At 44.7% G+C, this 18,137-nt stretch overlaps 1 long non-coding RNA gene across 1 annotated transcript in view; it reads left to right on the top strand.

Moving 5' to 3' along the window:
- Positions 1-13,769, top strand: part of LOC138671094 (uncharacterized) — a 39,530-nt gene extending 25,761 nt beyond the window's left edge. The window contains exon 3 of the long non-coding RNA XR_011319426.1: positions 12,649-13,769. This is a non-coding gene — a long non-coding RNA (uncharacterized lncRNA). The remainder of the gene's footprint in view (positions 1-12,648) is intronic.
- Positions 13,770-18,137: the final 4,368 nt, after the last annotated feature.

Raw genomic sequence — 18,137 nt, 5'->3', positions numbered from 1 at the left:
CCGTTATACAGTATTGAGCAACATGTGTGGCCATTATACAGTATTGAGCATCATGTGTGGCCGTTATACAGTATGGAGCACTGTGTGGCCATTATACAGTATTGAGCATCATGTGTGGCCATTATACAGTATGGAGCATCATGTGCAGTCATTATACAGTATGGAGCACTGTGTGGCCATTATACAGTATGGAGCATCATGTGCGGCCATTATACAGTATGGAGCACTGTGTGGCCATTATACAGTATGGAGCATCATGTGCGGCCATTATACAGTATGGAGCACTGTGTGGCCGTTATACAGTATTGAGCATCATGTGTGGCCATTATACAGTATTGAGCATCATGTGTGGCCGTTATACAGTATGGAGCACTGTGTGGCCATTATACAGTATTGAGCATCATGTGTGGCCATTATACAGTATGGAGCATCATGTGTGGCCATTATACAGTATGGAGCATCATGTGTGGCCGTTATACAGTATGGAGCACTATGTGTGGCCATTATACAGTATTGAGCATCATGTGTGGCCATTATACAGTATGGAGCATCATGTGTGGCCATTATGCAGTATGGAGCACTGTGTGGCCATATTTTTTTGTTTATAATTATTCTTTATGAACAGTGTGATCAGCAGTGCTAAATGGGTGTGGTTGAGACGTGGATATGGGTGTGACTAGTGAATGGGTGTGGTCAGAGGCGTGGGCTAAAATTTGCCGCGGCGCGCGTTGCGCGCCGCTAACTTTATCCCTCTTTCACAGCTTCAAAAGTTGGGAGGTATGGTGATTGGTCAGCTGTCCTACCCAAGCAGGCAGCATACAGCATGGCAGTGGAGCAGAGGGAGTCTGATGGCTGCAGTCAGTGTGACTGTAAGTGCATAACTATATGATGCCGGCACCTGAGTAGATCTCCGGCCACAGAGGCAGTTAGGGGAGGGGGCCCCATGCATCCTATAGGTGACACAGGGGATGGGGCCCACAGTGATATTCTAATTTTCTTGTGGGCCCCCTCCCCTACCTCTATTTTAGGGTATGTGTACACGTATTCTGGGTCCACTGTGGATTTTTCTGCAGCAGATTTGATAAATCCGCAGTGGAAAACCGCTGCGGATTCACCGCGGTTTTTCTGCATTTTCCACTGCGGTTTTACAACTGCGGTTTTCCGTAAGAGCAGTTGTAAAACCGCTGCGGAAACGCAGAAAGAAGTGACATGCTGCGGAATGTAAACCGCTGCGTTTCTACACGGTTTTTTCCACAGCATGGGCACAGCGTTTTCTGTTTCCCATAGGTTTATATGGTACTGTAAACGCATGGGAAACTGCTGCGGATCCGCAGCTGCGGAAATACTGCGGATCCGCAGCAAAATCTGCATCGTCTTACTGTGGCTTCCCTTTCACTCTCTGAGCAGGCCCACAGGAAAATAGAGGTGAAACAGTGGGGGAGGGGGCCCATAGGATATTGGGTGACACAGTGGTGAAGGGGGTCCTCAGGTGATTAACTCCCTTACGACATCTGCCTTACATGTATGGCGCGTGTTAAATGCCAGTGTCAATCTCTGACTGCAGCATATAACACATGCCAGCATGCGTGCGTATCATTCTCTCACCCATTGGTGCCCATGAGGTGATCGTGGGTCGCCGATGGGTTTTAATGACAGCCAGGGGTCTTCTTCCTGTAGCCAGGCTTTAAAGGAGACCATAATTTCTTCTATATGCAGGGATGCTGTGGCATCACTGTATATAATAGCACATGCGATCGGATGATCGCATCTTTATGTCCTCGAAGGCTATGTGCACACGTTGCTGATTAGGCTTAGGAATATATGGTACGGATTCAGCCTCTCCTGGCAGAAAACGCACCTGCGGATTTGTCGCATTTTTTTGTGCAATTCTGCAGCGTTTTTTGTGCGTTTTTGCTGCGGTTTTCTTGCGGATTTGCTGCGGTTTTTACCCCTGCGGTTTTCTATAATGGAATGGGTACAAAAACGCTGCAGTTTCACAAAAAAAGAGGTGACATGCTGCTTCTTTTAAACCGCAGTTTTTCTGCAGCGGATTTTCCACAAAGTGTGCACGGCATTTTTTTTCTCATTGATTTACATTGTACTGTAAATCAATTGCGGATCTGCAGCGTTTCTGCACCGCAAAAAATGCTGCGGATCCTCAGAGAATCCGCAACGTGTGCACATAGCCTAAGGGGGCTAACTGTACCAGTGAAAGGTAAAAAGAAAATAAAAAAATTCCTAAAAGTTCAAATCACCCTTTTTATCCCATTGAAAATAAATATATTTTAAAAATAAAAAACAACAAATATTTGGTATTGCTAGGTTCAGCAAAGTCCGATCGATAAAACTATAAAAAACAATTAACTTGATCAGAAAACACCGTAAAAAGAAACAAATGCCAAATGTCCTTTTTTCTGTTCACCACAATTCCACAAAAAAAGCTATAACAAATGATGAAAACATTACATCTATCCCAAAATCGTACTAACAAAAACAATGTCTCGCCCCCAACAGAAAGCTTCCCTGTGTGTAATAAAATACGCAGCAGTCGCCATCTTCTGCCGCTGTGTCGTTGCTTGTGTCTTCATTGCAGAGGAATATGGCCACCGGTAAGTATTTTACTACACACACTGGACCTACATTACTGTTCTCATGTGTAATGTAGTATATAGAGGATCTGTCGGCTCTTCTATGTGGTGTAGTATATAGAGGATCTGTCAGCTCTCCTGTGTGGTGTAGTATATAGAGGATCTGTCGGCTCTCCTGTGTGGTGTAGTATATAGAGGATCTGTCAGTTCTCCCGTGTGGTGTAATATATAGAGGATCTGTCAGCTCTCCCGTGTGGTGTAGTATATAGAGGATCTATCCTGTGTGATGTAGTATATAGAGGATCTGTCAGCTCTCCTGTGTGGTGTAGTATATAGAGGATCTGTCAGCTCTCCTGTGTGGTGTAGTATATAGAGGATCTGTCAGCTCTCCCATGTGGTATAGTATATAGAGGATCTGTCAGCTCTCCCGTGTGGTGTAGTATATAGAGGATCTGTCAGCTCTCCTGTGTGGTGTAGCATATAGAGGATCTGTCAGCTCTCCTGTGTGGTGTAGTATATAGAGGATCTGTCAGCTCTCCTGTGTGGTGTAGTATATAGAGGATCTGTCAGCTCTCCTGTGTGGTGTAGTATATAGAGGATCTGTCAGCTCTCCTGTGTGGTGTAGTATATAGAGGATCTGTCAGCTCTCCTGTGTGGTGTAGTATATAGAGGATCTGTCAGCTCTCCTGTGTGGTGTAGTATATAGAGGATCTGTCGGCTCTCCTGTGTGGTGTAGTATATAGAGGATCTGTCAGCTCTCCTGTGTGGTGTAGTATATAGAGGATCTGTCAGCTCTCCTGTGTGGTGTAGTATATAGAGGATCTGTCGGCTCTTCTGTGTGGTGTAGTGTTGTGAGTTCTGTTTTTGGGCTCCCTCTGGTGGTTACTGATGGTACTGGGTGATTTGTGTTCTGCTGTCTCTGGTGTCCACCTGTTCTATTAGGATTTGGGAGTTTCCTATTTAACCGGGCTTTCTTGTCATTTCCCCGCCGGCTATCAAGGTTATCAGAGTGTTTTGTTACCTCAGCTTCTGGCTTCAGTAATCTTCAGGACAAGCTAAGTTTTTGATTTTCTTGTTCCACGTTTTGCTTTATTTTTGTCTTGTCCAGCTTGCATATAATTGTTTCTTTGCTGCTGGTTGCTCTAGCGGGCTGTAATTGCTCCTCATGTTCCATGAGTTGGAACATGAGTTCAAGTAATTACAGGATGGTTTTTTTGAAGGGTTTTTTGCTGACCGCGCAGTTTACTTTTGTATCCTCTGCTATCTAGTTTTAGCGGGCCTCATTTTGCTGAATCTGTTTTCATACTGTGTATGTGCCTTCCTCTCATTTCACCGTCATTATATGTGGGGGGCTGCTATTTCTGTGGGGTATTTCTCTGGAGGCAAGAGAGGTCTGTGTTTCTTCTAATAGGGGAAGTTAGATCTTCGGCTGGTGCGAGACGTCTAGGATCAACGTAGGCACGTTCCCCGGCTATTGTTATTTGTGTGTTCAGGTTTAGGGTCGCGGTCAGCTCAGGTTCCATCACCCTAGAGCTCGTTGGTGCTTGTCCTTTTGTGATTCCCTGCCATTGGAATCATGACAGTATAGCCGGCCAAAAATGTTTGGGCTGAAGTAGGAGGAAAAGTAGTCTGAGGAAGTTTTTTTTTTTTTTTTTTTTTCTCCTCTGAGGTTGCTGCCTAGCCCTAATTGCAGCCTGGCTGATTTATTTTTTTTATTTTTTTTTTTCCTCCTCTTAATCCTTGAATGGCTCTGACCTTAGCTGTTTATCATGGACGTCCAGAGTTTAGCTTCCAGCTTGAATAATCTTACTGCTAAGGTTCAAAATATACAAGATTTTGTTGTACATGCTCCTATGTCTGAACCTAGAATTCCTATTCCAGAGTTCTTTGCTGGAGATAGATCTAGTTTTCTGAATTTTAGGAACAATTGCAAGCTGTTCCTTTCTTTGAAATCTTGCTCTTCTGGAGACCCTGCTCAGCAGGTTAAGATTATTATATCTTTCCTGCGGGGTGACCCTCAAAATTGGGCATTTGCATTGGCACCAGGGGATCCTGCATTGCTTAATGTGGATGCGTTTTTTCTGGCATTGGGTTTGCTCTATGCGGAACCTAACCAAGAGATTCAGGCTGAAAAAGCTTTATTAGCTCTCTCTCAGGGGCAAGATGAAGCAGAAATATATTGTCAAAAATTTCGGAAATGGTCAGTGCTTACTCAGTGGAATGAGTGCGCCCTGGCTGCAAAGTTCAGAGATGGCCTTTCTGAGGCCATTAAAGATGTTATGGTGGGGTTCCCTGCGCCTACGGGTCTGAATGAGTCTATGACTATGGCTATTCAGATTGATCGGCGTTTACGGGAGCGCAAACCTGTGCACCATTTAGCGGTGTCTTCTGAACAGGCACTTGAGACAATGCAATGTGATAGAGTTCAGTCTAGAAGTGAACGGCAAAACTATAGGCGGAAAAATGGGTTGTGTTTTTATTGTGGTGATTCAGCTCATGTTATATCAGCATGCTCTAAACGCACAAAAAAGGTTGATAAGTCTGTTGCCATTAGTACGTTACAGTCTAAGTTCATTCTGTCTGTGACTCTGATTTGCTCATTATCATCCATTTCCGTCGATGCCTATGTAGATTCAGGCGCTGCCCTGAGTCTTATGGATTGGTCATTTGCCAAGCGATGTGGGTTTAGTCTTGAGCCTCTGGAAGTCCCTATTCCTTTGAAGGGAATTGACTCTACACCTTTAGCTATGAATAAACCTCAGTACTGGACACAAGTGACCATGCGTATGACTCCCGTTCATCAGGAGGTGATTCGCTTCCTGGTATTGTATAATTTACATGATGTTCTAGTACTTGGTCTGCCATGGTTACAAACTCATAATCCAGTCCCTGACTGGAAAACAATGTCTGTGTTAAGCTGGGGATGTCAGGGGGTTCATGATGATGCACCTCCGATTTCTATCGCTTCATCTACTCCTTCTGAGGTTCCTGTATTTTTGTCGGATTATCGGGATGTTTTTGAGGAGCCTAAGCTCAGTTCGCTTCCTCCTCACAGGGATTGCGATTGTGCTATAGATTTAATTCCTGGTAGTAAATTTCCTAAAGGTCGTTTGTTCAATCTGTCAGTGCCAGAGCATACTGCTATGCGGGATTATGTTAAGGAGTCCTTGGAAAAGGGACATATCCGTCCATCTTCGTCCCCTTTGGGAGCAGGTTTTTTTTTCGTGGCCAAGAAAGATGGGTCCTTGAGGCCTTGTATAGATTATCGTCTTTTGAATAAGATTACCGTAAAATGTCAGTATCCTTTGCCTTTGTTGACTGATTTGTTTGCTCGCATTAAGGGGGCTAAATGGTTCACTAAGATTGATCTCCGGGGTGCGTATAATCTTATACGAATAAAGCAAGGTGATGAGTGGAAAACCGCATTTAATACGCCTGAGGGCCATTTTGAGTATTTGGTAATGCCTTTCGGACTTTCTAATGCTCCTTCAGTCTTCCAGTCCTTTATGCACGATATTTTCCGTGAATATCTGGATAAATTTATGATTGTGTATTTGGATGATATTTTGTTTTTTTCTGATGACTGGGAGTCTCATGTTCAGCAAGTCAGGAAGGTGTTTCAGGTCCTGCAGGCTAATTCCTTGTTTGTAAAGGGCTCAAAGTGTCTCTTTGGAGTCCAGAAGATTTCTTTCTTGGGGTATATTTTTTCCCCTTCTACTATTGAGATGGATCCCGTCAAGGTTCGGGCTATTTGTGACTGGACGCAGCCTGCATCTCTTAAGAGTTTGCAGAAGTTCTTGGGCTTTGCTAATTTCTATCGTTGTTTTATAACTAATTTTTCTAGTGTTGTTAAGCCTTTGACGGATTTGACTAAGAAGGGTGCTGATGTTGCTGATTGGTCTCCTGCGGCTGTGGAGGCCTTTCAGGAACTTAAACGCTGGTTTTCTTCTGCTCCTGTGTTGCGTCAGCCTGATGTTTCGCTTCCTTTCCAAGTTGAGGTTGATGCTTCCGAGATTGGAGCGGGGGCGGTTTTGTCACAGAGAAGCTCCGATTGCTCGGTGATGAAGCCATGTGCGTTCTTTTCTAGAAAATTTTCGCCCGCTGAGCGGAATTATGATGTGGGTAATCGGGAACTTTTGGCCATGAAGTGGGCATTTGAGGAGTGGCGTCATTGGCTGGAGGGTGCTAGACATCGTGTGGTGGTCTTGACTGATCACAAAAATCTGATTTACCTTGAGTCTGCCAGGCGTCTGAATCCTAGACAGGCTCGTTGGTCACTGTTTTTCTCTCGTTTCAATTTTGTGGTTTCATACCTGCCAGGTTCAAAGAATGTGAAGGCGGATGCTCTTTCTAGGAGTTTTGTGCCTGACTCCCCTGGAAATTCTGAGCCCACTGGTATCCTTAGGGATGGGGTGATTTTGTCGGCCGTCTTCCCAGACTTGCGACGTGCTTTGCAGGAGTTTCAGGCGGGTAAACCTGATCGTTGTCCGCCTGAGAGACTGTTTGTTCCGGATAGTTGGACCAGTAGAGTCATCTCCGAGGTCCATTCTTCTGCGTTGGCAGGTCATCCTGGAATATTGGGTACTAGAGACTTGGTGGCCAGGTCTTTTTGGTGGCCTTCCTTGTCGAGGGATGTGCGTTCTTTTGTGCAGTCTTGTGAGGTTTGTGCTCGGGCTAAGCCTTGCTGTTCTCGAGCCAGTGGATTGTTGTCACCTTTGCCTATCCCGAAGAGGCCTTGGACGCACATTTCCATGGACTTTATTTCGGATCTCCCTGTCTCTCAAAAAATGTCCGTCATCTGGGTTGTGTGTGACCGCTTTTCTAAAATGGTTCATCTTGTACCCTTGCCTAAGTTGCCTTCCTCCTCTGAGTTGGTCCCTCTGTTTTTCCAGAACGTGGTTCGTTTCCATGGGATTCCGGAGAACATCGTTTCTGACAGGGGATCCCAGTTTGTGTCTAGATTTTGGCGGACGTTCTGTGCTAAGATGGGCATTGATTTGTCCTTTTCGTCTGCATTCCACCCTCAGACGAATGGCCAGACGGAGCGAACTAATCAGACCTTGGAAACTTATTTGAGGTGTTTTGTTTCTGCTGATCAGGATGACTGGGTTACCTTTTTGCCGCTGGCCGAGTTTGCCCTTAATAATCGGGCTAGTTCTGCTACCTTGGTTTCTCCTTTCTTTTGTAATTCGGGGTTTCATCCTCGTTTTTCCTCTGGTCAGGTGGAGCCTTCTGATTGTCCTGGAGTGGACATGGTGGTGGATAGGTTGCATCAGATTTGGAGTCATGTGGTGGACAATTTGAAGTTGTCCCAGGAGAAGGCTCAGCAGTTTGCTAATCGCCGTCGCCGCGTGGGTCCTCGACTTCGTGTTGGGGACTTGGTGTGGTTGTCTTCTCGTTTTGTTCCTATGAAGGTCTCTTCTCCTAAGTTCAAGCCTCGGTTCATCGGTCCTTATAGGATCTTGGAAATTCTTAACCCTGTGTCGTTTCGTTTGGATCTCCCGGCATCGTTTGCTATTCATAATGTGTTCCATCGGTCGTTGTTGCGGAGGTATGAGGTACCTGTTGTTCCTTCGCTTGAGCCTCCTGCTCCGGTGCTGGTGGAGGGAGAATTGGAGTATGTTGTGGAGAAGATCTTGGATTCTCGTGTTTCCAGACGGAAACTCCAATATTTGGTCAAGTGGAAGGGTTATGGTCAGTTGCCTCTGATGTTCATGCTGATGATTTGGTCCGCGCTTTTCATAGGGCTCATCCTGGTCGCCCTGGTGGTTCTCGTGAGGGTTCGGTGACCCCTCCTCAAGGGGGGGGTACTGTTGTGAGTTCTGTTTTTGGGCTCCCTCTGGTGGTTACTGATGGTACTGGGTGATTTGTGTTCTGCTGTCTCTGGTGTCCACCTGTTCTATTAGGATTTGGGAGTTTCCTATTTAACCGGGCTTTCTTGTCATTTCCCCGCCGGCTATCAAGGTTATCAGAGTGTTTTGTTACCTCAGCTTCTGGCTTCAGTAATCTTCAGGACAAGCTAAGTTTTTGATTTTCTTGTTCCACGTTTTGCTTTATTTTTGTCTTGTCCAGCTTGCATATAATTGTTTCTTTGCTGCTGGTTGCTCTAGCGGGCTGTAATTGCTCCTCATGTTCCATGAGTTGGAACATGAGTTCAAGTAATTACAGGATGGTTTTTTTGAAGGGTTTTTTGCTGACCGCGCAGTTTACTTTTGTATCCTCTGCTATCTAGTTTTAGCGGGCCTCATTTTGCTGAATCTGTTTTCATACTGTGTATGTGCCTTCCTCTCATTTCACCGTCATTATATGTGGGGGGCTGCTATTTCTGTGGGGTATTTCTCTGGAGGCAAGAGAGGTCTGTGTTTCTTCTAATAGGGGAAGTTAGATCTTCGGCTGGTGCGAGACGTCTAGGATCAACGTAGGCACGTTCCCCGGCTATTGTTATTTGTGTGTTCAGGTTTAGGGTCGCGGTCAGCTCAGGTTCCATCACCCTAGAGCTCGTTGGTGCTTGTCCTTTTGTGATTCCCTGCCATTGGAATCATGACAGTGTAGTATATAGAGGATCTGTCAGCTCTCCTGTGTGGTGTAATATATAGAGGATCTGTCAGCTCTCCCATGTGGTGTAGTATATAGAGGATCTATCCTGTGTGATGTAGTATATAGAGGATCTGTCAGCTCTCCTGTGTGGTGTAGTATATAGAGGATCTGTCAGCTCTCCTGTGTGGTGTAATATATAGAGGATCTGTCAGCTCTCCTGTGTGGTGTAGTATATAGAGGATCTGTCAGCTCTCCTGTGTGGTGTAATATATAGAGGATCTGTCAGCTCTCCTGTGTGGTGTAGTATATAGAGGATCTGTCAGCTCTCCTGTGTGGTGTAGTATATAGAGGATCTGTCAGCTCTCCTGTGTGGTGTAGTATATAGAGGATCTGTCAGCTCTCCCATGTGGTATAGTATATAGAGGATCTGTCAGCTCTCCCGTGTGGTGTAGTATATAGAGGATCTGTCAGCTCTCCCATGTGGTATGGTATATAGAGGATCTGTCAGCTCTCCTGTGTGGTGTAGTATATAGAGGATCTGTCAGCTCTCCTGTATGGTGTAGTATATAGAGGATCTGTCAGCTCTCCTGTGTGGTGTAGTATATAGAGGATCTGTCAGGTCTCCTGTGTGGTGTAGTATATGGAGGATCTGTCAGCTCTCCTGTGTGGTGTAGTGTATAGAGGATCTGTCAGCTCTCCTGTGTGGTGTAGTATATAGAGGATCTGTCGGCTCTCCTGTGTGGTGTAGTATATAGAGGATCTGTCAGCTCTCCTGTGTGGTGTAGTATATAGAGAATCTGTCAGCTCTCCTGTGTGGTGTAGTATATAGAGGATCTGTCGGCTCTCCTGTGTGGTGTAGTATATAGAGGATCTGTCGGCTCTCCTGTGTGATGTAGTACATAGAGGATCTGTCGGCTCTCCTGTGTGGTGTAATATATAGAGGATCTGTCAGCTCTCCTGTGTGGTGTAGTATATAGAGGATCTGTCAGCTCTCCTGTGTGGTGTAGTATACAGAGGATCCGTCAGCTGTCCTGTGTGGTGTAGCATATAGAGGATCTGCCAGCTCTCCCGTGTGGTGTAGTATATAGAGGATCTGTCAGCTCTCCTGTGTGGTGTAGCATATAGAGGATCTGTCAGCTCTCCTGTGTGGTGTAGTATATAGAGGATCTGTCAGCTCTCCTGTGTGGTGTAGTATATAGAGGATCTGTCAGCTCTCCTGTGTGGTGTAGTATATAGAGGATCTGTCAGCTCTCCTGTGTGGTGTAGTATATAGAGGATCTGTCAGCTCTCCTGTGTGGTGTAGTATATAGAGGATCTGTCAGCTCTCCTGTGTGGTGTAGTATATAGAGGATCTGTCGGCTCTCCTGTGTGGTGTAGTATATAGAGGATCTGTCGGCTCTCCTGTGTGGTGTAGTATATAGAGGATCTGTCAGCTCTCCTGTGTGGTGTAGTATATAGAGGATCTGTCGGCTCTTCTGTGTGGTGTAGTGTTGTGAGTTCTGTTTTTGGGCTCCCTCTGGTGGTTACTGATGGTACTGGGTGATTTGTGTTCTGCTGTCTCTGGTGTCCACCTGTTCTATTAGGATTTGGGAGTTTCCTATTTAACCGGGCTTTCTTGTCATTTCCCCGCCGGCTATCAAGGTTATCAGAGTGTTTTGTTACCTCAGCTTCTGGCTTCAGTAATCTTCAGGACAAGCTAAGTTTTTGATTTTCTTGTTCCACGTTTTGCTTTATTTTTGTCTTGTCCAGCTTGCATATAATTGTTTCTTTGCTGCTGGTTGCTCTAGCGGGCTGTAATTGCTCCTCATGTTCCATGAGTTGGAACATGAGTTCAAGTAATTACAGGATGGTTTTTTTGAAGGGTTTTTTGCTGACCGCGCAGTTTACTTTTGTATCCTCTGCTATCTAGTTTTAGCGGGCCTCATTTTGCTGAATCTGTTTTCATACTGTGTATGTGCCTTCCTCTCATTTCACCGTCATTATATGTGGGGGGCTGCTATTTCTGTGGGGTATTTCTCTGGAGGCAAGAGAGGTCTGTGTTTCTTCTAATAGGGGAAGTTAGATCTTCGGCTGGTGCGAGACGTCTAGGATCAACGTAGGCTCGTTCCCCGGCTATTGTTATTTGTGTGTTCAGGTTTAGGGTCGCGGTCAGCTCAGGTTCCATCACCCTAGAGCTCGTTGGTGCTTGTCCTTTTGTGATTCCCTGCCATTGGAATCATGACAGTGTAGTATATAGAGGATCTGTCAGCTCTCCTGTGTGGTGTAATATATAGAGGATCTGTCAGCTCTCCCATGTGGTGTAGTATATAGAGGATCTATCCTGTGTGATGTAGTATATAGAGGATCTGTCAGCTCTCCTGTGTGGTGTAGTATACAGAGGATCCGTCAGCTGTCCTGTGTGGTGTAGTATATAGAGGATCTGCCAGCTCTCCCGTGTGGTGTAGTATATAGAGGATCTAGCTTTCCTGTGTGGTGTAGTATATAGAGGATCTGTCAGCTCTCCTGTGTGGTGTAGTATACAGAGGATCTGTCAGCTCTCCCGTGTGGTGTAGTATATAGAGGATCTGTCAGCTTTCCTGTGTGGTGTAGTATACAGAGGATCTGCCCCCTCTCCCGTGTGGTGTAGTATATAGAGGATCTGTCAGCTCTCCTGTGTGGTGTAGTATATAGAGGATCTGTCATCTCTCCTGTGTGGTGTAGTATATAGAGGATCTGTCAGCTCTCGTCTGTGGTGTGGTACATAGAATCTATCCTGGGTGGTATTTTTAAACTGCGTGGTGGGCCCCAAGAATGATTTTTCTCTGGTGGGCCCAAGGTACTCCAGTCCGACGCTGGACCAATATCGCCGGGAAAGGCAGCAGCGGGCAAGAAGTGGGTCATCAGCTCCAACCAAAAAGTGAAAGTACAAACTGTATACTACGATCGACTTTCCATTTTGGATCCCAGTATGGATCTAAGACCGCAAGTGAAAACATCACAACACAATTATTATTATTAATATTATTATTGTTATTATTTTGGATTGTTATAGCGCCATTTATTCCATGGCGCTTTACATGTGAGGAGGGGTATACATAATAAAAACAAGTACAATAATCTTAAAAAATACAAGTCATAACTGGTACAGAAGGAGAGAGGACACTGCCCGTGAATACTCACAATCTACAAGGGATGGGTGAGAATACTGTAGGTGGTCGTGCAGTGGTTTGGTTGATCTGTGGTTACTGCAGGTTGTAGGCTTGCCGGAAGAGGTGGGTCTTAAGGCTCTTTTTGAAGGTTTCAATGGTATGCGAGAGTCTGATGTGTTGTGGTAGAGGGTTCCAGAGTAGGTGTGATGCACGAGTTAAATCTTGTATACGATTGTGGGAAGAGGAGATAAGAGGGGAGTAGAGAAGGAGGTCTTGTCAGGATCGGGGGTTGCGTGTAGGTAATTACTGGGAGACGAGGTCACAGATGTATAATAAACTTATGTTAGCAAATGACACAACTATTAATTATGGGTATTCTTTTTTTTTAATAACAGAACACAGTCCAACCTCACTGAGAGGGAGACCGGGTCAGACTCGGAGGTTGTCATAGATCCGGTTGGTGTTGAAGAAGAGGTGGCAGGCCCATCTTTGGCCTCTTCTACCTCCATCCTTCCTGGACCATCAGCTTCTGCAACACAAGAGACAGCAACAAGTGTCCAAGATGCAGCACCACCACCACCCTCAGCAGCACCTGATCCTGTAAGCCAGGAAGAGCATTGACACAGCAGCAGCCCTACTGTCCCACTGGTGTCCTCCCCACAGGCAGCTGGGCCTTTATGCAGAGGCCGCAGAAGGAGAGAGCTGCAAGCCAGTAGGAGGGATGTGGACGCGGGGGTCCTCAATTATTTGGCCAGGGCAGCCACGGATGATGGTGAGGAGGCCTTTGCTCGCAGCCTGGCCCGGTACCTTCGTCCCCTTCCCCGTGAGGTGCGGCTACACGTGAGAGGGTGTATTCAAATCCTGATTGATTTATGCACCTCCCCAAATGACCCCTGTGAGGTTTTGGAATTTATTGAGAGAAGGCAGCTTTCACCACATAACCTCTTGCGCCTTCCACGAACTCAACAGGTGCATGGTCAATCAGGATTTAAAGCAGCTCCACGTGTGCCTATACCTCAACCCCTCCCCACCCAAAATCAACCAAGGCCAGCACCGTACCATATGGCAGCCTACAACCAACCTTCCCAATATGGCCACTTTTCCAGACTCAGTGCTGTAGGCTGGTCCCAACCTGGGTTTGGACGACATGGCCATATTGGGGGTAGCTATGAGTCCAGCCAATATATTCAGCAGCATGAGGGTCAGAGACAAATCCATTATGGCCAATACCCAACTGGCCAATATGACCATGGCCTGTATTTTGAGCCGCAATACACAGCATCCACACAGGGTGAAGGACAATTGGCCCAACAAAGGCCAGCTGAGCAGGACCCTGAGCTGCCGCCACCACCTACACCAACTTAGCGCAATTTGTAACCAAAAGTTGTTTTTGTTTATATTTGTTACGTCTAACCATGTTTTGCTTAACTTTGTGCCGTAATTGCACTTTGTTCTGTTGTGGTTTACAGAAAAAAAAAAACATATGAAACAAATATGGTTAAAAGTTAAGACCAAAAGGCTTTTGCTATAAGTAAAAAATGTTGTCAAAAGCCAATTGACGTTTGTGGGACAATCATTCTTACATCACACACTTATGCTCTGTTAATAACCATCTGGTAATTAAGTAAATACAACACACAGAGTACAGTTTCTGTAGGCATAAAATATTTTATGGTGATAATATATTTGGAAACTAAGGAAATCACAACTGAGAAACAGCATATTCTTGCCAGGGAGTAGCACCCTGAGGAGAAACAAAATAATTTGTGAAAATATCTCTCACTTTTATTCCAGAAATGGGACGGCGCGAAGGAGGGCCATGTGGTGTAGACCTACTCACATTGGGCAACATTTCTTGACCAATAACAGATGATGGGCAATCATGAAGTCTAGTAAAATTGTGCAAAACAACACAAGCCTTAATCACTTCATTAATAGTAGCCTCACTCAGCTGAATGGCAGCCTGGAGGAGACGCCATTTGCCACACAGAATCCCAAAGGCGTTGGGTCAAAAGAGGATGCACCCACACTCTTCTTCTCCTCCTTCGCAGATCTACAATCACAGGATATCGCTGGCCAAAACGACGCGACAAGACCCAGTTAAACAAAACCCGCTGAGTTGGGGTGAAGTGCGGTAGGTCAGACATGGTGCAAATGTTACCACAACACACCAACAGATGCACAACCACAAAATGGCCATATGGGAGGGTGCCACCTGTTGTAGAGGCCTTAAATAGGGTTGCTGATGGTGATTTTAATTAATTTCAGGCTCCAAAACCGTTAAATGTCCATTTTGTCAGGTTGCGTGGAAAAAACGCATTACGGATGTCATACGGATTACATACGCAACATTACATGTGCAAAATACGTGACCACACCTTGCCAACGGATTACATACGGAACAATATTTCTGGAATTTTTATGTGTATTATGGCGGTAAAAAACGTACCGTATTTCCCTACGCTGAGTGTGACGCCGGCCTAAGGCTTCTATGTAGAGCCTAAAAAATAAATGCAAGTAAAAAAAAACTGCAGTTACTTTTTAATTGCAGAATAAAAGCTTTTCTGTACTATAAAAACACAGCACATCTGCACCAGAAATGCATCAAAAAATGGGGGAAAAGGCATAAAAAATTGAATAACCAGAGAAGATTGTTATTGCGTAGGTTGGTGCCGGCACCTGCAGAAAACAAATAACACAGTATTTACTCTATGTGTGAACATGGCCTTACACACACCAAAAAAGCCAGATGTCATACAGTGAAGTTACATAAAAATGATAAAGTTCTGAAGGAACAAAAAAATAAATCCACAGGTTGCAACTAAACATGAGAAGGACGCACAGATAATGTCTCACAAGCCCTGACTAATCAAAAGCCATGCTTGGTACGCCAAAAGGTAAGGGATTGTGGCCTCCAGCCACCCAGTACCATTGACCTGGACAATGGACTGGAGTCCCGTGGATCAACCCGCTTGCAGACTGCGCCTGTGCGTCCGGCCTGCCTATGAATCCCAGCCCCGCACTGTGCATAATGCATAGCACACTGCGGGGCTGGGATTCCCAAGGTGGGTGGCCGCACTGTCCACACACGCGCAGTCTGCAAGCCTGGCTGTGACGTCAGATGGCCAGAGCTCACTGCGCCTGCACCAGACAGTACAACACAGCGCAGGTGCCGGATTTCATGCGAAAACAGTGTGGAGGGGGCGGCGCTGCAGATGTGAGTGACGGCAGTGTGGCATTTCAAGCAGGGGGGTGAGGACCTGCCTCCCTGGCGAAAGACAGGTATTTTGGAGATGTAATAAAATGCTTTATTTGGGGAATAAATGCACCAAAAACTAAAAGAGCCACCTTGTTAGAATGCAGCATGACTGCTGCACAAGGTGGCTCTTTTAGTTAATAACGGCTGGAGGGGGTGACAGTGGCCCTTTAAACACCCCCAAAATACATTTTTTTGTGTTGCAGCTGTTGGAAAAATGCAACTTGAGTTTTTTGTCATCATGCCGTTTACCGTATATACTCGAGTATAAGCCAAGATTTTCAGCCCATTTTTTGGGGCTGAAAGTCCCCCTCTTGGCTTATACTCGAGTCATACCCGGGGGTCGGCAGGTGAGGGGGAGCGGGGGCAGTGTAATTATACTTACCTGCTCCCGGCGCGGTCCCTGGACGTCCCTGCTTCTTCCAGCGCTGCAGCTTCTTCCTGTACTGAGCGGTCACATGGTACCGCTCATTACAGAAATTAATATGCGGCTCCACCTCCCATAGAGTTTTTTTTTTGCTTTTTACTGTATTTGTTAACCCCTTTACCCCCAAGGGTGGTTTGCACGTTATGGACCGGGCCAATTTTTACAATTCTGACCACTGTCCTTTTATGAGGTTATAACTCTGGAACGCTTCAACGGATCCCGGTGATTCTGACATTGTTTTCTCGTGACATATTGTACTTCATGATAGTGGTAAAATTTCTTTGATATTACCTGCGTTTATTTGTGAAAAAAACAGAAATTTGGCGAAAATTTTGAAAATTTCGCAATTTTCCAATTTTGATTTTTTTATGCAATTAAATCACAGAGATATGTCACACAAAACACTTAATAAGTAACATTTCCCACATGTCTACTTTACATCAGCACAATTTTGGAACCAAAAATTTTTTTTGTTAGGGAGTTATAAGGGTTAAAAGTTGACCAGCAATTTCTCATTTTTCCAACACCATTTTATTTTAAGGACCACATCTCATTTGAAGTCATTTTGAGGGGTCTATATGATAGAAAATACCCAAGTGTGACACCATTCTAAAAACTGCGCCCCTCAAGGTGCTCAAAACCACATTCAAGAAGTTTATTAACCCTTCAGGTGTTTCACAGGAATTTTTGGAATGTTTAAATAAAAATGAACATTTAACTTTTTTTCACAAAAAATTTACTTCAGCTCCAATTTGTTTTATTTTACCAAGGGTAACAGGGGAAAATGGACCCCAAACGTTGTTGTACAATTTGTCCTGAGTACGCTGATATTCCATATGTGGAGGTAAACCACTGTTTGGGCACATGACAGTGCTCAGAAGGGAAGGAGCGCCATTTGACTTTTCAATGCAAAATTGACTGGAATTGAGATGGGACGCCATGTTGGGTTTGGAGAGCCGCTGATGTGCCTAAACATTGAAACCCCCCACAAGTGACACCATTTTGGAAAGTAGACCCTCTAAGGAACTTATCTAGAGGTGTGGTGAGCACTTTGACCCACCAAGTGCTTCACAGAAGTTTATAATGCAGAATCGCAAAAATAAAAAATCATTTTTTTTCACAAAATTTATCTTTTCGCCCCCAATTTTTTATTTTCCCAATGGTAAGAGAAGAAATTGGACCACAAAAGTTGTTGTACAATTTGTCCTGAGTACGCTGATACCCCATATGTGGGAGTAAACCACTGTTTGGGCGCATGGGAGAGTTCGGAAGGGAAGGAGCGCCGGATTTTTATGATTGGCAGCCGTCACACACTGAAAGACGCTTTTTATTGCAAAAAATATTTTTTGTGTTACCACATTTTGAGAGCTATAATTTTTCCATATTTGAGTCCACAGAGTCATGTGAAGTCTTGATTTTTGCGGGACAAGTTGACGTTTTTATTGGTAACATTTTCGGGCACGTGACATTTTTTGATCGCTTTTTATTCCGATTTTTGTGAGGCAGAATGACCAAAAACCAGCTATTCATGAATTTCTTTTGGGAGAGGCGTTTATACCATTCCGCGTTTGGTAAAATTGATAAAGCAGTTTTATTCTTCGGGTCAGTACGATTACAGCGATACCTCATTTATATTTTTTTTATGTTTTGGCGCTTTTATACGATAAAAACTATTTTATAGAAAAATAATTATTTTTGCATCGCTTTATTCTGAGGACTATAACTTTTTTATTTTTTTGCTGATGATGCTGTATGGCAGCTCGTTGTTTGCGGGACAAGATGACGCTTTCAGCGGTACCATGGTTATTTACATCTGTCTTTTTGATCGTGTGTTATTCCACTTTTTGTTTGGCGGTATGATAATAAAGCGTTTTTTGCCTCGTTTTTTTTTTTTCTTACGGTGTTTACTGAAGGGGTTAACTAGTAGGACAGTTTTATAGGTTGGGTCGTTACGGACGCGGCGATACTAAATATGTGTACTTTTATTGTTTTTTTTTTTTTAGTTAGATAAAGAAATGTATTTATTTATTTTTTTTACACAAGTGGAAATTTTTTTTTTTACTTTTTTACTTTGTCCCAGGGGGGGACATCACAGATCGCTGATCTGACAGTTTGCACAGCACTCTGTCAGATCAGCGATCTGACTTACAGTGCTGCAGGCTTACCAAGCGCCTGCTCTGAGCAGGCTCTGTGAAGCCACC

This window comes from Ranitomeya imitator, chromosome 3 (assembly GCF_032444005.1).
Source record: "Ranitomeya imitator isolate aRanImi1 chromosome 3, aRanImi1.pri, whole genome shotgun sequence".
Taxonomy (NCBI): Eukaryota; Metazoa; Chordata; class Amphibia; order Anura; family Dendrobatidae; genus Ranitomeya; species Ranitomeya imitator.
Note: the sequence above shows the minus strand (reverse complement) of the source record. Positions and strands in the feature narration are given on the sequence as shown.